This window comes from Liolophura sinensis, chromosome 10, assembly GCF_032854445.1.
Source record: "Liolophura sinensis isolate JHLJ2023 chromosome 10, CUHK_Ljap_v2, whole genome shotgun sequence".
NCBI classification, from domain to species: Eukaryota; Metazoa; Mollusca; class Polyplacophora; order Chitonida; family Chitonidae; genus Liolophura; species Liolophura sinensis.
In genome coordinates, this window is record NC_088304.1 from 7,931,843 (window position 1) to 7,958,166 (window position 26,324).

Genomic DNA, 26,324 nt, shown 5'->3' on the forward strand with positions numbered 1-26,324 from the left:
ATTGAGCTACAAGGGGTACGGCCTTGGAACTTAGGATTTATAGAGAAAACAAGAAATAAATCGGTAATAAGTATATATAGGACATTCCACGTTTGGTGAGTAGTCAGCTTATCACCACGATCTCGAATTTTAAGATATTGTGATTCTAATATTGTCATTGAATTTGCCTTTGGGTTTTGTTTCACCGGTTAACGGCCTGAACTGTGATGTGAATACTTTGTTTGTTTCTCAGCCGTGTACAACGTAATGAATAAACTGGAATAAGCAGCACAGAGACAAGGCATTCATGGTTTTATGTGTTTATGTCAGGAAAATGCAAACAAAGCACGGTGGACTTTATTTTCCAAGTTCAGGAATACAGAGGCACTGTCCTAAGAAACACCTAGGGGTGAAGATTGAGAGAGAGCAGCCCATGACTTGACAATCCTCGTCCCGTCCACAAAGGGAAGCTATATCCAACAGATATAACGTATTTATACAGATTTAAAAGAAAACACAACACTGAATCATTTGTATGTATGTATCGATAAAATGTCCCACATCAAGCTTAAATAGCAAACCATTACTTTTTGTGAAGATGCATAACCAACACATTGCAGTTTAAAATATAAGTAAAATCCAACATCGTTAAAGTTCCAGACTAAAAGTTAATTTACACAGTTACCATGTTCGTCAAAACAAAACTGCTTTTCGGATTAAATTAACGGTGACAGAAGTGAAAGGGTTTAGATTATATAGTACACATGCACCGGAAAAATCGTAACACACTCATGCCCATACAGAAAAGATATATATAAAAGGTATCCTCTAGAGCATAACATCGTAGGCTACGTGTTACATAACAGTAAAGCTGTAAGTTAACGTTACACAAAAGAAGCGTTAATATACAAAATATATGGTAAACATGGTGATGCAAAACATAGTGCTGGTTGTTTTGTTTAAAAACGTTTCTTTAAATAATAATGGATTCTAACAAGCACACATGTACATGGAACTCTGTCATATATTGAAGCCGGTTGCGGCCACTCGCGTTTCCTTACTTTTGGCCTTACAAACAAAAGGTCGAAAACGCGAAAAGGCTAAGTGCGAAAACCCGAAAGATAGAAGGTCGAAAACCTCAGTGTGCGGGGCAAAAGCCTGAAAACACGTGGCAAAAACACGAAAGTGCGATGTTCGCGCTTTGTGTTTTCCGGTTTCTGCTGTTTAGGCTTCCAGAATATTGGATTAAGTATAAAAACGAACAGGTATCAACTCTTTACAAATTACACATACATCCATGCATAACCGTGGATGGCTTTTATAAACAAGAAAGTGTATGTCACTGTTTTCCCTTTAAACTACAACAATACAACACAAACACGTGTGATGTTTATTTATTTATTTATTGATTTATGTGATTAGTGTTTTATTCTGTACTCAAAAATATTTCACTTGTACGACGACGGCCAGCATTATGGTGGGAGAAAACCTGACAGAGCCCGGGGGAAACTCTCGACGATCTGCTGGCAGACCTTCCATGCCAATGGGGCAGCCAGCATGCCAAATATTGAGGGAACATGGCGGAAGCAAATTTGGAAACAAGACCGAGTTTCAAAAGTTTTTCTATGTACATGGCAAATTTGAAAAAACAAAGTGTGATTCTAATTGACCTTCCTTTGCAAAAAGTCAAGGCAATAGCTCAACGTCGCTTTTTTTACGGATATTTTAAAAGGCCGAGTTTCTAAAACCTTCATCGATATTTGGCGTCGAATTTTGTGTAGAACAATGGACTATTTAAAACTCCTGACGTGTCTCAGCTTTGTCTGTTAAAGAAACTTACGTATGACTTATAAATATCAGTTATATTTCAAGAACCATATCATCGAAATCATTTACAAAGCCAGAGTCAGGTTTAACTAATGTCTAAGTTAAAGCAGAAGACGTCGGCATCGACTCATGGCAACCGTTTTCTGAGTGTATACTTTAAATGGGATGCTACATGTGCTGACACACAAAAATATTCTATGTTTATGGGTGGAGCATAGCCATGGAACCTAGCTTTACCTGAAGGAATGTCCCGTTTTCGTACACATGCGCACCAGCCACCAAGGCACCAACCCTGTCCAACTCCACACAGATGTTCACATTTGCGATTTGTTGTACAATTGTAATCAACTGTAACATAGATTTAAACAGATTGTGGTTCTGGGCTGTCCATTCTTTGGGAATTTTCTACACGTATTTCCGATTTATGAAACTGTTTGGATGTCCAGATTTTTTGACATATTTTGTCTGAAATCTTCATTTCTTCATAAAACTGAAAGATTGGTCGGTCTTTTCATTGTTGAAACCTCTTTGAATTATTTCTTTACTTATTTATTTGAAGGAGAGAAGAAACCTTGTTGATTGGAGTAAACGACTTACCTTGGACAAGCACGCAAATCGCGAATTCAAAATGGATATCATATTGGTGAAAGATAAATGAGTTGAAATAAATTTCGTTGGAGACAATCCAAAGTGATAGCCTATTGCCACAAATTGGGTTCTCCTTGGCCGAGGGTATTAGCACGCCAGCACGGCGCAATGACCCATTGCGTCTCATAACTTCGGTCGATTTATGTTCAAGTCCAGCTCATGCTGGCTTACTCTCCGGCCGTAAGTGGGAAGTTCTTCCAGTAGCCTGCGGATGGTCGTGGGTTTCCCCCGGGCTCTCATTGGATCTCTCACACAATAATGCTGGCCGCTGTCGTATAAGTGAAATATTCTTGAATACGGTGTAAAATACACAAATAAATAGATTACAATATATCAAATAAATAAATAAATATTGTCACAAATCTCAAGGCGTCAAAACACACATTTGTAAACCAGCCAGCAACCAAAATGGACGTTCCGGGTCAAAAGTCGCAATACCAATTCCCCAAAACAACAATCAACACAAACCACCAAAGAACTAACAAAGTATCACAGGAAGAAAGCCCTTTTTCGATAGAAGGGGAGAGTTGAAAATTCCCTGTATTTTTGGATTGAAACAACTCTTAGCTATTGAAAGACTTACATCTTTCTTACACGGCCAGAATCCGGTCCAATTTCGTTATTTAAAATAAAATAGTAAAAGAAAAGAATTGAGACCAAGATGTTTGTACACTCGGACGCTTATAGATCACGTGCTTTTTGCAACAAGCCATGCTCGTTGTGAGAGATATTTTTCTAGACCAGTGATTAAATTTCTGTGAACATTACAGCATTTTTATTTATCTCCTGCTCCTTAGGCCATGATTTTTTTCGGGTGTAATAGTTTCTAATATTTAAGCATATACACGAGCAGTTAGAATAAAACCCGAACTGAGGTAAACTGCAAAGAAGTGGAATTTCACTGGTTGCGTATGGTCAGTTGCCAACTATCACACTGTCGTCGCGGCTCTGGTTTAACTTGCATGGCTACAGTCTTTTCTATCGTTCCGAATTCTCATTGAGATTGCATTTCTGAGGAATTAAACATTTTTGCGCTTTTCAACGAAATAACTCACAAGGATTTGGTGTGTTGATGTGATGAGAGAACTCGGCTTTGAATTGACAGAAGACCGTAGCCAGCAGTCCGATAATCAGAAACCATTTCGCCATGTTGATTCGTGGTCACGTGGCAGGTATGAGATTCATGTCATCTGGAGTCAGCCACATCTGCTGTGCACTATAATTTATCAACTTCGTCTTATCTGATGAACTCCAGATTTGTGAGATAGTTTGGCAGTTATGGAAAGCAATGACATCGGGTCGGTCATTCCCGTGCTCTGGGTTGAGGGCTATCATCTGCTGGGCATATTTGGTGCTTACATCTTCAGTAATCTTTTATTTGTTGAGATATACAATGACTGGGTCACCCATTTTTTTGCGTGAAAAAATGACTGTCCCGAGATAAACGCCATAGTGATCATCTCCTGTCCGGTTTGAAAAAAATCTAACCTTTCCATGTAATAAGATTAGTCAGTTGATGTGTCGGTCATCTGGGATGGTTGTCGTTTTCAGATGATTTATTCATTTATTTCATCTTCGTACTCAAGAATATTGCACTAAATTAATGCATCGGCGGACAGCATTATGGTGAGAGGAAACCAGGCAGAGCTCTAGGAAACCCACGAATGCTCTTTCATGGTCTGCGAGTGCTACAAAAATGTCGGACTTCCCCACCTTGTTCGTAACTGAGAGAATCAGAATGATAAGTGATAATACTGTTACCTATTTCAGCAAAAGTGTAACAAAATCTTTCCATACATTTGTTTATTTATTTGTTTGATCTTAAATTCTTAACTGTGAATGCCAATATTTTAAAAAGTTAAGCCGCGTAATGATTGTTTGCAAGTTGTAGCTTAATGTTACTTACGAGTCAACATTTACAACATTGTTAACACCTGTTAATTTCGCACAAGATAGTGATAAATTACATTTTCTATAAAGTATATTGTTAAATGTTTGCTTTGTAATATTTTTCAAAGCGTTAACCCAGTATTATACCAGTTACCTGCCTTTACCAGTGTTAAAGTGTAAGATCATTGTTAAAAATGTGTATACCATTTCAGTTTTACGAGAGAAAGTTTCTCCCATATTCATGGAGAGTTGTGCCTCATTTTCATTAATGTGCCATGCGCAGTGAGCTCACTCTTCGTCTGAACAGTTATATGCGTCATACATCTGGGAAAATTACTTGTCAAAGTCTGATGGTTTTCTCCGAGCACATCCGTTTTGTTTTCACACATAAAGCTAACCGTTATTGGATAAATACAATATTACCACCACTATGAATGAATCAACCAATCCATCAAACAATCAGATCAATATATGAGGAAATCCCGTATTGAAAAGGCTTGAAAACTTTAATGTTTAGTCCTATCTTAACATACTTATGCATTTAACTAAAAGAAAATCATAACACCACTATTAGCTATTTTAAACGTTTTTTTCCATTTTTACAGCTATATATTGAAATGATTTCCTTTCATCAGAAAGTTTGACAGATTCACCTCTGCTGTGATGCTATCTTTCAAATGATACCCATCAATGTAGAACAAAAAACGACATGAAATTCCATGATGGGATAGCGGTAGTCCCATAACTGGTAAATTTTGACACATTGTTTTCTTTGGCTAGATAAATGAATCAAAAGTCAACTACAGTAATGATGATGGTTGGAGCAGCCTGATGGAAATCTGTCGGAAGTCAATACGCAAGGTCAATATAGGGCCGTCAGTATGGAAATTATCTCACAGAGCTGTAATGCTAAACGGTACCAAAAAATAGAAAAAAGCTGGTAATTTTTTAATACATGAGAACATTGAGGACTTCTAATCAAAAGAGAGCATGAAGAAAATCCGGAGGGAAATGACGTAATCTGACGAATGAACGGCACCATGGCGATAGTTTCCTGGCAGTTCCTGATGGCACACCGGAACTGAGCAAATCGAGCGGACCCCAGAGAATCCCGTCTGTGCATAGATCTATATTGCAAACTCTTTACTCGTACAGATAAGCAGATACATCAAATCGCCTCCCCACGGAGTCAAATGATTGATCGAATCTACTCACCCGCTGATTCACGAATCCACACACCCCCAATCGTCAAAGTTCTGACTCCAAACCGGACCCGCGTTAAATGGAACTTCATCATTCGACGAAAAAGCATCGCCATGATTAGGTCACATGAGCAATACAGATGTAGACGTTTTGGCTAAGCTTCGTGTTCCGAACTTTCACCATGGCTATTCGGCAAATCGGGACGTGTTTTCTGTCCGTCATTTTACCGTTATTGTTACACCTACCATCTGGACATTCGGGTAAGTCAACAAACTAATTCAGTCAAAGTTAACAAAGCTGCTTTTTGTTAATCTGTGTGCTATTCTTGAGTACGGCGTAAAAACCAGTCAAATAAATAAATAAATAAATACACTAATCTCTGTGTTGAAACCGACACTCGTACATCAGATAACAGCCAACATGACCGTTCCGGGTACATATTCGCCAAAAGTCTATATCCAAAACAATGTTTAACGCAAACCACTAAAGAACTAAGAAACAATACTAAGTACGAAATTCGGAAAAGGGAAGCAGTCAACAGTTTTCAGTGATGCTGTAAAGACGAACTGTTCTAAAATTATTCATTGACAACAAACCGATTACCGTGCAACAAGTAGAACAAGACATTAGAGCAATTCTGAAACAATCGACGAACGCGGCAAGCGTGGTTTTGGCTCCTGAATGAGGTAGGGTCTATGAGCACAGGGCAGACAGGGGGCAGGAGACGCGGGTGGGAGCAATATGGCGGCGAGATGTGGTACAGCCTAATTTACCAGAAGTACACCTCAACGAGAGGATATATGCTTTATGTTCCTAAGACAGTTTTGGCATAGACATATTTACATATTTATTTATTTGATTATTGTGCTCTCCCAGAGTGGCTTTTTGTAACAACTTATTCGTTTTAAGAATACGCTGGAAAATGTATCCTGAAGACATCCTAGCTTAACCAGATGATCATGATTGAGAATAAGGGCGATAACTTCTTATTTGCTACACATTGCGTTATTGAAAATTGCGTTGCAGGCGTTAGAACAATTTGCTATAATTTGTGAAAATTTCACCAAGTTTTTAATGCGATCATTCATGATAAGAGTTTGTGATGTTTACTGTGAGGGTGTTTAAAGTTTACTGTGGAAGCTTTGATGTCTTCTGTTGTGAAGGAGTATGATGTTAACTGTGAGAGTTTACAACAGGGGGTGGTGATGTCTACAACGGGGTTTTGTGATGTCTACAACGGGGTTTTGTGATGTCTACAACGGGGTGTATGATGTCTACAAGGGTTCGTGATGCCAAACAACGGGGGTTTGTGATATCTGCAGTTGGGGTTTATGATGTCCACACCGGGGATTTGTGATTGTCCACAACGGGGTTTGTGATGTCTAAAACGGGGGTGTATGATGTCTACAAGGGTTCGTGATGTCAAACAACGGGGGGCTTGTGATATCTGCAGTTGGGGTTTATGATGTCCACACCGGGGATTTGTGATGTCTACAGCGGGGTTTGGGATGTCTAAAACAGGGTGCATGATGTCTACAAGGGTTCGTGATGCCAAACAATGGGGGCTTGTGATATCTGCAGTTGGGGTTTATGACGTCCACACCGGGGATTTGTGATGTCTACAACCGGGGTATGTGATGTTTACCATGGGGGTTTGTCATGTCAAACACGGGGGTTTGTGATGTCTGCAGTGGGAGATTGTGATGTCTACTGACAGGGTTTATGGTTTTTAAGGGGGAGGGGTATATGCTGTTTACTCTAAATGTTGATGCATAATGTTTTGAAAACGAAAAACATTGCATTTAATTAAATTTGCAGTAGAAAAGATAATAATTTGACCATTTACTAAGGGAGTGGCAGAATACGCACAAGTATTCACTAAAATATATACGTATCTTCCAACCCAAGTATTTAAAATAAGTGGAATATAAATAATTAGATATTTAAAAGAATACAATTGATCTAACTATTAAAATAATGTGACAATTTAATTTATCTGGTGTCTTACGACATTCTTCGACATAGTCAAGCTGAACACTTGCAAAAATCAAACTTTATAAGTAAATTAGTTTCCACTTGCTATCATTTATAATTTTTAAATAGAGATATGCTTAAAAAGCCACTGTTAAAAATACTGTGTTTAAATGTGTATATGCAGCAACCAATATTGACAAATAAGCACGTAACATAACTCTGGTATTAAAATGTCTGATTACAAATTCCTTTCCAGATGTAATTTGAACAAAGCATTGTAGCAATTCTGTCTTTGAAGGCAGTTATCGTCTTTTTTGCCACCTTAAATTTTCCAGTGCTTTTTGAAACGAAAAATGTATTACAAAAAGCCACTTTAGAAGTTGCAAGTTGTAATAATTTATTTGAAAAAGTCACTTTGGAAGCTGTAATTTACAAATTGCGTTTTCATCACAAAGGACGTCAGCGCCTGAAACGCAATTTGTAGTAACGTAATATGTAACAAATATGTTCTTAAATGCAGTTTTCGCCATTTTTCTCTTATTTATCATATCTATAAGTTACCATGTCTATTATGAACATTCAGATGAACTGAATAACTGTGTACGTACACGCCCAAATAACGTACAGGCCCCTAAAGCACCGAAAACACTCAGAATACTGTTTTATGAACGGGAAGACACCTACAATGTCGCTAGCTGGACTAAGCACCTCCGAGACCTGGTCTCTTTGCATTATTTTCTTGTCAGTTTTTATTACAAGTGATGACAACACAGACGTTTTAGTAATTCTATACCAGTGTCTAATTTGATGAATTGTAAGTAAAACATCTGCATTTGTTTTACCTAATTATGCTAAATAGCCATAGCGCTTGGGGTTTTTGTAAATTGCTACAATCTAATTATCTACACGAACAGGTAGAATAATACCCTAAATGAGGTAAATTAGCAAGAGGCAGGATTTCCCAGGTAACGCATGACATTTTGCAAACTATCACACTGTCGTCGTTACTCTGGTTTTTACTCTCCGTTCTCTAGTCCGTGAACATCAAGACGTCACGTTAAAGATTCATAAAATTCGTAGTTATAATTGTTAAAAAGTACAGTCTCCTTTGCAGTGCATTGTCTAATTGCTGTTTTTCTTTCCTCTAAAGAATTTAGTAAGACAGGACAAAAACTTCACATCGTTTAGCAAATTGATATCCTGCTTGCATGGCCATGACTGGGAGCCAGAAACAGCGTTAAATTGGCCTCGACATCCGTGGTTTTTGTACTCACGACGGACGTTGCTTTATACAAGAAGTGCCTGGAGCAATTTTATGACAAAGAAATTCTAGATCTAGATCTGGGTCCGATCCCACCAAGCCATTTTTGACTTAGGTCAAAATTTGAAATGCGATCTTAAAGCTTATTTTTTGGGTTTTAGAAATTAAAATTTTATCTATTGTATCAATGTTACCTTAAGACAAATATCTCTAAATTTCAACTTTCAGTAACAAAAACCGAGCATTGTGAAAAGGTTTTAAATTTTGACCTAATTCACCAATGACTTGGTGAAATGTGGACGGATTCCACAGAGCCAAGTTTGACTAAAGCCCAAACTTGAAATACTATTTTAGGCCTTGTTTTTGGGCTCTGTGATTAAAAATTTCTACCACCCTATCAATGTTGTCTTAAGACAAAATTTCAAATTCCATTACCAAAAAAGAAGTACTGTAGTAAGGTTTTAAATTTTTACTTAAGTCAGAATTCTGTTTGTGGAATCAGTCCCTGGGTTCTGTCTCAAGAAAAATAATGTAAAGATTACTATTTTGGTTGTCAAAGACGTACTTTTGGTGACCATCCTTAAACCAGTGTTTACAATTCATCCTGATTCATTTGCTATAGCAAAGTTGCATGATACAACAGAGTTATATCCGACGTCTTAAAACTGGCATCTAAGGTGTTATACTACATGTGTGACCATATAGCTAGATATGCCAATGGATCTTGATTTATGAGGAATACTTAGCTTTATTTAACAACAAAGAATAACAGATCTTACTCTCCGCAACCGTTCCTATAAACCACCGTCATATACGTTTTGTTTATTTATTTATTTGATTAGTGTTTTACCCCGTTACCACCATCGTATAAGTCAAATAATGTTGATTAGGGCATTCCTTGTCTGACGTTCGTTGAAGACCATTTCTTCACCCCAGCAACCCCCTCCCCAACCCCCCCCCCCCCCAGCAATATGGTGCGCACAACTGAGCGTCACATTAAGGAGAGTTCGTCAGTGACTTGCCCAAGGATGGATGCCCGCACCCATAACACTCACCGCCTGTGTAAAAGAGAACATTTTGAGTATGTCGTTAAGCAACAGTTAAATAAATTCAGTAGGACGTTCAAAACCAATTTATAAAAAAATTCTGATGTTATTATTTCAGATGATAACCCACATCTGTATGTTCCGGTGGAGAAATTTCTTGGTTTGGTTTTGCCCACTTGCAGCTCATGGCAGTGTAGAGACGGTTGTGGGACGGGACTCACTTCCTCGTCGGCCCCACCCCGGGGGTGTCAATGTGACACAGCCTGTCTTCTGTACGGCGACTGTTGTTACGAATTTTTCTACGACTGTTTGAGGTATCCGGACGAGGAAATCCGCGATCTGCTGAGACTCAACCGAGCAGAGGCCTACCGCAAATCCTCTTTACTTCAAACCAACCTCGACGACGGTGAAATACGCGACATCGTGAATCACCAGCGCTGTTCACCCGTGGAGTGGAGTTCGAGAAAAGACCCACGTTATGGAGTGTTTCTCATTTCAATATGCCCTGACTCATGGCAGAACAACAGAACCCAAGATCTCTGCCAGGGTCAGTCCACAAATTGGTTCAACTTTATTCCCGTCACCCACGTGAATCATCCGAACAGACATTACCGTAATCTGCACTGCGCCGTGTGTCACGGAGTCCCCATGGAGGACATCGTGTTTTGGGAGTCAGAAGTGAAGTGTAGCAACGGTACAGACATGGCTTTCCTGAGATCATTGAAACCCACAGATGTATCAGCGCGTCTTGCCTCTGGTGAATGCAGCGTGAGTAGTGGCCACGGCCAGGCTTCCGACACAGGGACTATAAGACGTTGTTGGCTAGGTCCTAAAACAAACTCCTCCGCGTGCAACATCAATGACAGAAACCAACAGTCAGCCGATATCGCCACGTGGTACAACATGGCCGTCCAAAACCCGAACAGCACCGAGTACCGAAACCCACACGATTCTGAGGCCTGTGGACAGTATTCGTCAACACAGTTAGAATGTGTGGAGCCGGTTGAACCAATCGGCAATGGCGTTACAACCGCATGGAGTTTGTTCTTTTACCAGCAAGACTCCTTGTACAGGCCCATGCTCAGAGCATCTAGAGAAATGTACGAGTTCCAGGAGCCCCAATGCCCAGGAAACTCAATGTACAATTTCTTCCACGAAAGTTGCCTCCCTTTGGAATGTCCTTCTGGTTGGTACGGACACGACGATCAGTGTCTGCCGTACCAAGTGTCTCCAATACCGGCCGATTATACTCGACTGCCAGAAGGACAGAAATCTCTCTTCGTTAAAATAACTTTTATAACCGCAACGGACACTATTTCGTGTGATAATATCTGGAACCAAGACACACTGTTGATAACACTTTACCTGCTTGGCACCGAACCTTCTGGGCTGTCAAGCAAGTCCTGCAAATTGTCATATTATGGAGAAGCAATCAAGCGGGAAAGGGAGAAAAGCCAGACAGTATCGTCTGCGTCTGGGACTTCTTCTCAAAACCTGACGAATACAGTTCCCAAGACAGAAAAGCAGAAACGCGATGCTGGAAAAACGCTTCGTAACTCCGAAACATCACTGCTACCAAATTCTGTAGACACAATCGGCAATATCGGGAGCAAAAGAGGCAATGGTTCTGATAAGTCGGCACTTATCCCTAACAGCCCATATCCGGGCTCAAAAATAGGTGCTGTCGGCATACACATTCTAATGGAGGTGTCCAACTTCGACATGACGCAACTTCAAGACGTTATGGCGCTACTACGGACTGAAATGCAGCGTGGTTTGAAAACAGGAAGTGATGGAATCAGGATGGAATCGCTGGAACTGTACAACTATTATACCACCCCAACCTGCCATCATATTTTAGACGTTCGAAAGGACTTCGAAATATATCAACAAGAAGCCAAAGTGTATGGGTACGACACCGCTAGACAAGAGCAGATACCCTTAGAAAATATTCCACTCAAGATATCATTTGAGGCAAACGCGGAAGACAAAATAATGATGTCATTGGCAGCGTTCTTGTGCCATATTCCCACCACTACTGTCCCGCTACCAGACTGCCCGATGAAGATCTATGACGAGGGGGACTTTGCTCTGCACAACGGTTCTCTGTACGTCAATTCGACGGGAGTGTTGTACGAGCGCGGCCAGTTTCAGGTTAGTCGTCGGATGGCGTACGTGTGTGTTTCGTCGAACGTGACCAACGTCACAGCGCCGGTGACGGTCAATCAGGGATTCTTCTCCATGCCTTACACGCAGTATATCGTTGTCATGGTCTGTTGTGCCGTATCCCTGGCTTGTCTCCTGGCAACGTTTGTGACTTACGTATGTTTTGCCCAGTTGCGGGACATCTCCGGGATCATATTAATGTGTCTGACAGCCTCGCTTTTTGTGGCGCAGCTGCTATTTGCTGCAGGTATCGACAGAACGGAAATCCAAATAGTCTGCAGCACAATTGCGATCTCTCTACACTTCCTGTGGCTCTCTGTGTTTGCTTGGATGAACGTCCTGACGTACGACATCGCTCACAAATTAAGACTGACGTCAGAGGAGACTGCGGATAAAGATTCCAAGGCTTTCAAGGAGTACTGTATCTTCGCTTGGGGCGTGCCGTTCCTTTTAGTGGGCATCTGTACGGCTCTCGACATTGCTAAAGGGAGCGGTTTCGAGATGCAGTACGCCAACGACAGCTGTTGGATCGGCAGCATTGTCGCCTCGCTGTTTGGGTTCGCGCTGCCAGTGTGTCTCTTGTTGTTGGCTAACTTCACCCTGTTCGCCTGCACGATTTACGCTCTCCACGCCGTCTCCAGGGTAGTTCCTCTCAGTGATAAGCAAAAGAAAAGTCGACGCCTGTTGGTCGTGTACTCTGCCTTGACACTAATCCTCGGATTAAGCTGGGGATTTGCCTTCATGGCAGCGTTGACAGATTACCAGGAGATCTGGTTCGCCTTCGGAGCTCTAAGCGGTCTTCAAGGAATCTTCACCGTCTGTTGTTTTGTTCTCAGAGCTCGGGTTGTTCAGATGTATAAAAACCGGTTTGGCCGGAACAAGAAAGCTGACTTCCCTCGCCAGGAATTTGTGTGATTGTCTTCATTGCTACTATCAGTTTATAACATACATGGGGAACATTTCGACTTCAGCTAATATCTCTTATAGTAAAACTGGACTAAGATAAACACAATTAAAAAATACATGATTACATGGAGGCGTTTTATTGGGGGAAACACTCTCATGCCAGTCATGGGTTTTGAAACGATACAAACTGACCATTCATACTTAACAAATCTCACAGTTTATAGATAAGCATTGCTGATCAAGGGAATCTCCAGTTCACATTATGTAAAAGAGGATATACGTGAAATTAGATTGTAGTCATTAGTTAATGGCTATACGTTGTATAACAAGGTCGTTTTTCACTCACATGGTGACAAGATACAGCGTTATTCCGTATGGAATAATATTGTACAGTGTAGCATAAGATTTTACAGTGTAGCATAAGATTGTTTGAGGTAGCATAATATTGTACATCCTAGCATATGATTGTAGGACCTAGCATAAGATTGCACAGTGTAGTATTTGATTGTACGTCATAGCATAAGATTATTCGAGGTAGCATAAGATTGTACAGTGTATCATTTGATTGTATGGCATAGCATAAGATTGTTCGAGGTAGCAGATGATTGTACAGAGTAGCATTTGATTGTACGGCATAGCATAAGATTTTACGGTGTAGCATAAGATTTTACGGCGTAGCTTAAGATTGTTCTAGGTAGCATAACATTGTACAGCCTAGCATATGATTGTACGACATAGCATAAGATTGCACAGTGTAGCATTTGATTGTACGCCATAACATAAGATTGTACAATGTAGCATAACATTGTAGCCTACAGCCTAGCATATGATTGTACGGCATAGCATAAGATTGTTCGAGGTAGAATAAGATTGTATAGCATAGCATTTGATTGTAGAGCGTAGCATAAGATTGTACAGTGTTACATAAGATCGTACAAATATATTGTCTTCATTTGTATTGTTGGCTCATGCGTGGTGGTTATCGTGTAATTCTTGTCGTGTGAGATGAGGTCGACTAGGTTTATGTCAAATGATTCCGAATATCTCTTTGATTGTTTTGTGGATATTTGCCACCGAAGGTGTAAGCCACACAGCTATATATATCGACAATACGCTATGCATGTATTCATTTTGTAATCATTACAAAAATTAACATTTTGCAACAGTGTTCCGCGCAAAATGGGAGGAAAGCATGTGATTGGTCAAATTTTTTTGAAAGGACTTTTATATCATTTTATATAAAATTGGTCCCAAACAGTTGCAGAGAATGTTCGATGACTGAGCTATTTTTTCAATAGAAAGACACCCTTTGTTAGATGGCTTTTTAAAAAATAAATATTGTCGTTTTTATATGACAATTAGCTGTACATTTACCAGCGAGAGCTTGACTTTGAATTAAAATATTTGTGTGTAGTCATCATTACTATGTCATAAATAGATATAAATTAACTTAGAGTGGTATTATAGCCTAAAAGCACTGTCAGTGAGACAAATGTATACTGTGTATTTACACATTTTATTACGGAATATGCGATCTATCACATGTATGTTGTGTGTTGTGTGACGCGTTGTCTTATGGCACAATGTTGTTTATCGTCCTTTTCTTATTACCACAAACAAATGACGTATGTATGATGCATAATATGCTGCAATGTATGATGTTCTAGGAGTATTATATTAATTAATTTCTTACTTTATCCTTTTGATGTAACGAGTGTGTGCTGTTTGATGGCATAAGGGCCTACCGCCAATCATAGGTACAAAATAAAACAATTCATTCATGTGTGAACTATATTCAAAAGGTAAATGTTTATTTATTTATTTATTTGGTTGGTGTTTTACGCCGTACTCAAGAATATTTCACTTATACGACGGCGGCCAGCATTATGGTGGGTGGAAACTGGGCAGAGCCCGGGGGACACCCATGACCATCCGCAGGTTGCTGTCAGACATTCTCACGTACGGCCGTAGAGGAAACCAGCATGAGCTGGACTTGAACTCACAGCGACCGCATTGGTGAGAGACTCCTTGGTCATTATGCTGCTTTAGCGCGCTAACCGACTGAGCCATGGAGGCCCCTCAAAAGATAAATTCATAAAAAAGATGAATTTACTGTTGTGTCGCATACACAATTATGAAATCGGATACATAGCGGATGCGTGTTTAAGCATAAGGTCTATAATTTCTGTCACATTATGTTACATTGCATTTGAGATCAGTATTGAGTAAGTAGTGTTGAGTCGTTGTTGTTGAATACTTATGCAAGGTGTATGCTATTTTAGTACAATAGATCTATTATATCCTGCAAATGTAACATTTATACTTCTATAAAAACAATAACAATAATTCAGCCGCATATTCTCTAGTAAGAGACTGTAATAGTGTTCGTCGTATTTCTCCGCCATAACCGTAAATTCCACACGTCTGAAAAAAAGGCAAAAGGTGCATTTGGCCTCAACATACGTGTGGGCGTGTTTGGACAGTTCAGACGACAGGGGCCTTTCCGCCTCTTTTGTGATCGTGATCGATGATTTGTTAACAAATCCAGCTTTATACAGACTGAAATGTTAGGATATAACATCTGCCATGGACACTAACGAAATCGTCTTGCCCTGATGAACTCAAGGTGTATAGACCGAATCATGTTATGTACATATACGTCGTTCAGCACTTGGCTAAAATCCTTGCTCTCCTTAGATGACTGGGCAGTGCGATTAGGGCGTCTGTGTGAAGGCGAGCAAAGCACCCGAAAACAGCGCAAATGTCACAGTCTCGCACACTTGAAAGGCCCCCAACTGGTAATACACGACGTCGTCCAAAATGTGGGAATACACAATATGCTTCTTTGTAGTCGGTAAAGTATCGACAACTAACATTTAAACATTTGTCAACTTACAGGCACGCTCAGTCAGAGGCTCTGCTCATTGTGTAGCACCAATTCCTGATTTGCCTCTCCTGAGAAGTGCTGTCCGTTTAATTTTTCGAAGTGAAATTTATATTTTCTGTACACTAAAAAGTAGAAATATGTTGTATAACACACCTTTACATATAGGGCCTACGTTCATTGAACATACTGTTTAATATTATGTATATATATGTTCTAAATTACAACAAGATTTTCGTGTGTTAAATCTGTGTGATGTTTAGATACTGGTACGTGGTTTTATTGTTGTACCATTCTTTGCAGCCATTTATATGTGGTCATAAAATAAATTGCGGATTTCCCATAGTCCTCTGTGTTAACAGTTTCACTTTATTAGCATATTTAGTTTAAGTGGTATGCCATGTGTACATATATTTATGTAGGAAAGTACAACTTTTGATGTCTTCGAGCTTCACGTATTAAACATACATACAAGTATCCGGGTGACAAATGAATTAGTAATATTGCCACTGGCACACCCATCTGTTGATATTTCAGCTTTGAAGGAAAAGACTTTGCTAAAATGAAACGGGTAATTAACGGAGAGGCCATTGGAAAGTTATTTATTTATTTGATTGATGTTTTACACCGTACTCAGGAATGTTTCACTTATACGACGGCGGCCAGCATTATGGTGGGAGAAAATCGTATACATGTATATCGTTAAGGACACCACATAATTAGGGATAGTGAATATCGTTAAGGACACCACATAATTAGGGATAATGTATTTCGTTAAGGATACCGCACAACTACTAATAATGTATATCGTTAAGGACACCACACACAATTAGTGATAATGTATATCGTTAAGGAAACCACACAATTAGTGATAATGTATATCATTAAGGACGCCACACAATCAGTGATTGTGAATATCATTAAGGACACCAAACAATTAGCGATAATGTATATTGCTAAGGACGCCACACAATTAGTGATAATGTATATCGTTAAGGAAACCACACAATTAGTGATAATGTATATCATTAAGGACGCCACACAATCAGTGATTGTGAATATCATTAAGGACACCACACAATTAGTGATAATGTATATTGCTAAGGACGCCACACAATCAGTGATTGTGAATATCATTAAGGACACCACACAATTAGTGATAATGTACATAGTTAAGGAAACCACACAGTTAGTGATAATGTATATCGTTAAGGACACCACACAATCAGTGATTGTGAATATCATTAAGGACACCAAACAATTAGCGATAATGTATACTGCGAATTACCGCAGATACGCAGACTCCAAGCTTTTTAAAAAAATTTTTATATTATCATATGATGTTTGAAAACAAAAGTAGGCCTATACGTTTTTATCACCCTAGAGCGACATTTATTTATTATGTTATTATCTATAGATAGGACTTGCCTTAGAAATTTTCTCCAATTTATAACATGACGGATAACAATACTGTGGAGGATATTCCATTCATTACTTTCTCGTGTTTGCCTTTTCATAATTTTGAAACCATTCCAAACACCTTGATAAGTTCCACTTGGAAGTTTGACTTGGAAACCCTTGAAAGCATGTGTTTCAACCCGTTTGATCTGAATGATATTGAACCTTCATCTATTTCAACTGAAGATAACGAACACGAATTTAAACAATGGTATGACATTAATTCTCATCAGTCAAAATACTTCTCCGAGACTACCTTCACCTCCGATCCACAAATGCACTCTGGCAACACTGGATCTCTCTTTCTTCCATATGAATGTTCGTAGTCTAAGTAAACACTTTGTTGAAACTTCAGGGTTCTACACAATCTGAAATATAAATTTTCAGTTCTCGTTTTCTCTGAAAGTTGGCTAAACCCGTCTAGGTTTTTTCGACATTCCTGGCAAACAGATGCTGTCATCATCCAGACTGTCTAAACAGGGGGTGGACTGGTTCTTTACACTAATAATAAGTTAAAATACTGCAAAATATGTGAGGACTTAAGCTCTATAGACCCTGAGGATGATCGGGAGTCTTTTTGGCATTGTGTATAGACCCCCTGGTAAAAATGTTACAAATTTTAATCAACGATTGCTTGCACTACTTAATACAGTCCAACCTGAAAATATGAGTTGTGTCATTATGAGCGACTTTAATACTTACCTCCTGAAAGTTGAACAACACGTTCCATCGAATGATTTCCTAAATACTATGACTTTTAATTATTTTTTTCCACAAATAACGAAACCAACTCGGGTGCAGGCTCGCTCAGCCAAATTAATAGATAATATTTTTGTACACTTCCATGATGACACACTCTTATCCGGCATTTTATTGACAGACTTTACTGATCACTTCCCAATTTTTCAAGTCTTGAAGTCTGACATAAAGCAAAATCCTATTCCAAAACCCATCAAATATCGCCAGATCATTTCTGAAAATAAAGACTTATTCATCCGGCGCATTTCTGAAACAGATTGGAGTTTTGCGTATTCCGAGGAAGGTGTCAATGAATCACCGTCTTATTTCATGGATATATTTAACCATATCTATGATGAATGTTTCCCTGAAGTTACGCTAAAATGTCCTAAGCAAAAGATAATAAAACCATGGACAACATATGCTATCTTAACTTCTATATATGAAAAAAACTGTTTATATTGGGTACAGCTTAAAACGCAAGATAAGAATGATTGAATTGTATATAGGGCTTATAGAAACCGCCTCAATACCTCAATTCGAATTTGTAGGAAAATATTTTGAAGAGAAATTTATTAAGTTTAATCATGACATCAAGAATACATGGAAAGTCCTAAATCAGCTAATGAATTGTCGGCCTACAAAAGCTTTGCCCTCTTCCTTTAACATTAATAACACTGCCACCTCGGATAGTCAGAAAATTTCTGATAATTTTAATAAATACTTTAGCAGTATTGCACTGAAGAATGATGAAACAGTACCAACTAGCAGCAAAAAATACACTGGCTACCTGGGTGATGCTACCCCAAGTGATTTTTATTTCGATACTGTAAACCCACTTGATGAACAAACAGTTATAACGGATCTTAAATCCGCAGACCCGGGATTAGATGATACACGGATGTCCCTTGTTAAATTAGTTTCGAAACAACTATCTTACCCTCTCGCTCATATTATGAACTTTATTTAGGAAAATTACCAGACACCTTAAAATCCGCTAAGGTAACTCCTGTGTATAAGTCAAATGATTCACACAACTTAGAAAATTATCGTCCCATTTCAATTCTTCCTTGCATCAGCAAAATTCTAGAGGAACTCTCTGCCAATTAAACAATTGGTTTAACATTTACCTCTGTGGCCGTTCCCAGAAAGTAACATATAATGGTACACTGTCTGAAATAGAACCTATCTTGTTTGGAGTACCACAAGGTTCGATGTTAAGACCGTCTCTATTTTTATTATATACTAATGACACAGCTAATGCATCTAATCTGTTAGATCTTACCGGTATCTTATTTGCTGATGATACTAGCGCCACTTATTCTTAAACCGAAGCAAACGCTACGGTAGACATTATGTCTCTTGAGATGGATAAGATATACACGTGGTTATGTAGTAACCGTCTTTTACTCAATCTGAGTAAAACTAAATGTATGCTTATTAAGCCTCAATCTAGACGGATTACACATACCTTACCCTCATTATTAATTTCGAACATTGCTATAGAACGCGTGTCTAATTTCTCGGTATAATCTTTAACGAAAAGTTAAATTGGAAAAACCATATTCAATACATATGTGGGAAAATTTCCAGAAATATTGGTATCATCAACTACATTAAATTCTCTATCAATAAAATGAGTCTGTTTAATGTGTACTATTCCTTGATTTATCCATCCTTTACTTATGGCAATATTCTTTGGGGAAATACTTTTCCATCTCATCTTAATCCTTTGGCAATTCTTCTAAAAAAGAGCACTACCTCTTTCCCATACATTGGAACATACCGCGCCTCTCTTTGGCGAGCTTAAGTTTGTTCACACCTATACATACCACTATGAAAACATTCCTAAAAGTTTCTTCGGTTATTTTCTGAGGCAATCAGAAGTTCACCAATACAATACACGTGGTCAGCAACTAAACTTATATAAGCCTATATTTTGGTCCACATGTTCTTATTACTCACTTAAAATAACTGGACCACGCGAATGGAATAAGTTGCCTCTATTACTCAAAACAACAGAATCCCCAAAGTTATTCAAATCTCGTCTAAACTCATATTTAGTATAGGTATTATTCCTACGGTTATTCTCCGTCAGGTCGTCTCGGGGTTACACATATACACATTGGTTTATCATTATTTACTTATCCATGTATTTTATTCTCCTGTATATGGTATTATCATGGTTTTAGTTTTTGTATTTGTATATAGGGATAAACCAGGCTCAACTGAGCCTTATTCCCGCCGACAATTTATACTGTATATGACTATGTTTCCTGCGTGTGTTGGTGAATAAATATTGAATTGAATTAAAACGATACCAGATATAGCACGTGGCAATTCTCTGTTGTAACCTCCGATAGAGTTCTACCAACAATCGCTGACAGTGCGCTGGTCAACAACAACAGCAAAACACACAAGAATGAGTGAAATTTGTCGAAGGGCAAACCGCAAAACGCCCGATAACAACTGTGATGGACAGGGCAGACCGTGTACCTGGGCTCCTCGGCTCCTAGCGAATAGTCTATTGACGTGATGTTGTTCGTGTAGGTATACATCACACTGTATATGATGACGGACGGCTAGAAGACAAGTGGAAACCGACAGATTTGAACATTGTACCAACGTAATTTTCCTCCTGGGAACCATTCGGGACTTTGTCAGAGATTGTCCCGTGTTTTCGCGAATCGTATGAGATGTTATTTGAATTAGAATTCGACATCGACTCATCACTGACCTGCCGACGACGTTTTTACACAAAAATGTATTCCATGAATCGGAGGAGTTTTGTTAGCGCTTCCGATTTTAATCGTTGGCTGTATAGCCCGGTTTCATGTATGTCTCGTGACATTCGCGGTCAATCACGTGATTTTAAGGTACGTGGACGATAGAACCCACCCCAACGAAGACGGCATACACGCTGGCGACATACAAGACGAAATGGTTGAGATCTTCCTTGAAGAAGACCTCTACCGTGGCGCCATAGAACAGTTTCACCACGGCAACCACTGAATGAGTCAATGGTCTGTCAAAATCACGTGACTGACAGCGAATCTCGCGAGACACTCATCAAGCTAGACGATACAACCAACGACTCAAATCAGATACCACTGAGCCTTGTTTTGTACCTCGTCAAATCACTGATTCGCATTCTCGGATACGAAACGGCGGTTCAGCGGTATCGGGTTACACAACAAACACCCGCTAGGGCGGTATTAAACCCATAATCATATTACTCAGGGAGGAAAACGTACCGGCTACACATTTCCGCTGTATTTCCGCAACTGTTTTTCAGCACTTTTCCCCTGCTTTTTTTTCTAGGCTTTTCCGCCGCTGTTCTTTTCTACACTTTTCCCCAACTGTTTTTCTACACTATTTCGCTACCATTTTTCTACATGTAACTGTTTTTTTTTTTTTTTTTTTACACTTTTCTAGCGCTGTTTTCCGGTACCTTTCCCATGTTGTTTTTCTACACTTTTAAGCAGCTCTTCTTTCTAGACCATGACAACTGTAACAAATCTGACCTCACAATTTCTAGACCTCTGCTTGGCGCATTCCGGTACGACGATAATGTCGGATGATCAACAACTTTGCTACAACATCCAGAGCAGATAGAACTCGAGTTCTCCCAGGCGTAAACATGTGGAGCAAAGAGTTAATTAAAAACATGTGCATAATAAAAATAACTGGGGTATGACTGTGAGGAGGATGAAATGCACATGTGCCTAAACAACATTCTTGTTTGTTTGCTCGTCACCATTACTATAAAAACTTTCGTATTACAGAAACTGGAAATAAACTCAAGTATACTATACCACCAGCTGATACAGTCAGAGGAACAACTGTGTAGATACGGAGTTAGCAGAATAGAAACACCTTTATACCTGCCGTATAATTCACGCGTACACTGTTTCGCTATCTAATATAGGTTAAATGTAATTAAATGTAATTGTTTAAAATGTAATTATCAGCATCAAAATGTAGTCAGATAGAAGGTGGGATAAGTGTAGAAGATTTAGTTATTCGGCAACAAGAAGGCATATTCGATACATGTAAATGTTATATCCCTCAGCAAGAGTTTGACGTGATCGCAGTACTCAAGTTCAAGTTTGCAAGTTAAATCCTTACAGGCAATTGCCGACCACACATCTTCCCAGAACTCTGCATGTGATGAACCTACGAAAAACTCCAGTAAAGAAAGCGATTGCTATTTGAAACACAATCACTGCTAATGATGTGAAAGGTGATATCTGGGATTAAGATAGGCGTCTGTCTTAATCCCCGACGATATTTAGGTAGTTGTTAGCTCTGGTACGGATTGAGGTCGGAAAAATAATAGATTTCTTCAAGTGGAGCCATTAATACAATTCTCGATGGAGGGTAATTGATGGAGGGTAATTGATACAGGCTAATTGGAATACAATTTCTGGTTTATACTGTGTATTAGTTTTTAGAGCCAAAATGGTAAAAGTCCATGTTTGATGGCAAAGATAACAGTGGTATTTAAATAGGTATATCCATGTTTTTGAATGTATGTTTGCCTGGGGTTTAACGCCGTGCTTCACAATTTTCCAGTCATATGGCGACGAGGGGTCATTAGGTGTGTGTACATATATTCTTTCTTCTTGTGGCGGAGCGAGTCCATGCCGCCAAAGTGTTGCTGCCACTGAAGTATCATGCAGAAGACACCAGACATAACACTTGTACCCAGTCACATTATACTGACACCTGGGGCCTCCATGGCTCAGTTGGTTAGCGCGCTAGAGTAGCGTAATGACCCAAAAGCCTCTCACCAATGCGGTCGCTGTGAGTTCAAGTCCAGCTCATGCTGGCTTCCTCTCCGGACAGTAAGTGGGACGGTCTGCAATCAACCTGCGGATGGTCGTGGGTATTCGCCGGGCTCTACCCGGCTTCCTCCCACCATAATGCTGGCCGCCGTCGTATAAGTGAAATATTCTTGGTTACGGCGTAAAACACACATCAAATAAATAAATATACCGACACCGCGCCTACCTGTCCTGCTTCCTTGCTCTAATCTGTCAGTGCTAAGCGCGAAGGGAGGCATCGGCAAGTACCATTTTTGCAGGATTTGGTATGACCAGACCCGTATTTGATCCGAGGTGTCCCGACTTCATATATACATGTTTTTGACAAAACAACTTCTAGTCAAAGATTTTAGTTCGGAATGTGTAATATTTTATATTGTTAACTGCCATATATTGCCGAGGATGTAACAAAGATCGATCTATGCTTCTTCGTTGCTTTTTGGATCCATAGCTTTACAAGGGTGACCAAGCCCTCTGGTCGTCCCGCCTAGACAAGAGGGATAATTTCAATTAGGAATCGTAAATTAAAGCGTATACACATTTGCCTTCTTTCTTAAACCATACAGTGCGTATAATATTCTTGCTGGCAAATATGGACACGGCCTTTACGATTTATGGTGACCAGTGTCATAGTTGTGCCTAATTCAATCTAACCCGGGGCTACAGGCTGTATAAGCATCCATATCAGTATATCAAAATGGTGTCCTTTTGATGGTGTTTAAAGTTCATCAACATGGTGCCAACACGTTATAAGCATCCATATCGATATATCAAAATGGTATACTTTTGATGGTGTTTAAAGTTCATCACTATGGTGCCAACATCCACAGTTGAAACCAAAAGGTGACTCAGATGTTTATAGTTGTATTCGACCTGGAAATTATCCACAGAGTACGAGTTTGAAATTTAAACTGAAGTTCATGTTTCGAGTAACGTCTGTATTCCATGCATCAATGAATACCGATGACTCCTTTTCTTTTGTGTTAGCGGCTTTTTTAAAAACTATATATGTATACTAAGTGTATGTCTTATATATTCCTGTGGGATCTGGTGTTTTACTCTGTTTTGTAAATGTACCTGCAGATTATGAACGCCTTATCATACATGGACTATACCAATGTTGGACTTGACGCTTAGATTACACAAAATTAAAAGTTGAACAGTAGATTTAAATAATGAAAGCGTGTCCTTATTAAATATTAAAAAGAGTATAGAATATGGCTTAAGCACGACGTGGCTACGTAAGACATTACGTGCACGTTTTAATACCATGGGATAATTACTCCAACGATTCGATTACCTTGGCCTTTATACCTTTGGAGGTAGGGTTTGCTCGGCAATATTGAACTTATCACACAACATGGCTCTTAATTAGATCGTGTTTGACAAAAGGTAAGCACAAAAGCCTGTGACGTTGAGCGCTGTGATTACAGTTCACCTACCTGGTGCTATACACGAGATCCAGGCAGTGCTATGGCGCCACAACTACATACCGATATCCGGTGCCAGGTGCTTTAAAGGTCATGCTAATCCAAGACGGTGATATATTATACAGACGTTTTAAAGCAGAACACTAAATAAACTTAGTAGTGTGGATTTCGATCTCGCCTTGGGCAGCTGGACACCTCTTCAGGTGTGAAAATTAAGAAACAATAATCGGATATCTTGAGAGTTGTCTTTAGATCCCTTGGCACGTGGTGTCACCTGAATCCACGTGGAAGAGCGTGGAAGCACGCCCAAGTAATGGACATGGGCGATGTCACACTGGTGCTGTCTAGGTAATGTACCCTTGATTTTGTATTATGTATTGATGAGACTCTCAGTGGAGTGTCCTGGTGCGTTATTTGTGGGTGCATGCATACGGTTTTTATACACACGCCACACACAGCGCTCTGAGAAAACGTAGGACACAGCGTACACATGACTGACATGTGTATTATGATTATTAGTAAACACTGTCAGCGGAACACGATTGAATCATATGCGCGAAAGATGTTTTCAAAGACGTCAGCGGAATGTCCCCGTTCTGGAGGTTAGGCCATGTCTATGTCCAGGATATCCGCCCGTTTTGGATGCTCGCCTGTTCTGGATGTCCTCCCGTTCTGGATGTCCGCCTGTTCTGAATGTGTGCCCGTTCTGGATGTCCGCTGTTTGGGATGCCCGTCCGATCTGGGTGATTGCCCGTTCTGGATGTTCGCCCGCTCTGGATGTTCGCCCGTTCTCGATATCCGCCCCGCTCTGGAAGCTAGCCCGTTCTGGATGATAGCGCGTTCTGAATGTTCACCCGTTCTGGATGTCTTGCCGTTCTGGATGTCCGTCCGTTCTGGATGCCCGCCTGTTCTGGATATTCGAGCGTTACAGTTGTATATTAAACCAGCGGCATTTCAGTTCCACCCTCACTCAGTTATGGATTTTATCATGTCACAGGCGCGATATCAACAACTATTTTGTTGTCTTTTGATTATACATAAGTTGTTCTCTGGCTTGGAAAAGAAAAAAAAACACAATGCAGTAGCTGCATGTAAATATAAGAAAACCTATATAGATAGCCATGAATACAGATTCTTTCTTAAAGAAACGATTAAAAGGTCGTGTGCAAACGAGGGTTTTCATAGAATTATAGTAAAGCACTTTTAAATCACTTTTAATATATATACACGCCCCTTGCCACGTCCTGTTGTTTCAATTCTACGGCACGCATACACCCACAGATTGATGACGTGTATTTAACTTCAAGCGAGCTATGACAACCTAGTGGTAAACCGTCGAACCGACGGCTTGAGTCAGACGCTGTAACGAGGTATAAAACCGACGGCTTGAGTCATACCATACGGGTGTAAAGAGACCAGACACGTAGAATGTTTCTGTGTACATTTCAGACAAACCCCTGTATATCATACATGTGTAGAGAGACCAGACACATAGAATATTTCTGATTCTGTGTAAATTGGCAAAAAATTCCAGTATATCCTATATTTGTAGAAATGGTTGTCATGTAGAATACTTCTAATTCTGTGTAGCCTACAGTTTACACGTGTGACATGCATGTCGGAACATGGAGTCATTAACATGTAAATTGTGATGCGATGAAGCGTGTCACGTGGCGAGGTAATGACACGTGACCACGTGGACAAGGCTATTAGGTTTTAGATGATTATATGCTGCTCGTTGTTGTTGCTACAGACTACTTCCAGCCTTACAATACATTCCACAAGGTCGTCATTGAGCTTATTTCTGGTTCAATACCGTCTAGGATACTACTGCCTATGCACACAAACTGACCCATTTATCGAGGTGAAGCCCTGTATCACATAAGTCATTTTAACAAAAGTACAACTGTAATGATATAAAAACATCAGGGTCATCTGTTTGTACATGCCAATCAAATGACAAAAATACCCAATGAGGTCGCCGGCTCAAATTTAGCTCTCGCTCGTTGGGCTGCGGTTGAATGTCAGGAGGTGTGTCAGACATCAGCTGAAGGGCGGCTCATTGCTCCAACCAACCTGATTTCCGCC

The 26,324-nt window shown here is 39.7% G+C and overlaps 1 long non-coding RNA gene across 1 annotated transcript; it reads right to left on the reverse strand.

Moving 5' to 3' along the window:
* Window positions 1-304: 304 nt before the first annotated feature.
* LOC135476209 (uncharacterized) lies at window positions 305-3,617 on the reverse strand. Its single transcript, XR_010445101.1, has 3 exons — window positions 3,510-3,617; window positions 2,044-2,154; window positions 305-449 (listed from the first exon to the last, which is right to left on the reverse strand). It is a non-coding gene; the product is annotated as an uncharacterized LOC135476209 (long non-coding RNA).
* Between the last annotated feature and the right edge of the window lie 22,707 nt (window positions 3,618-26,324).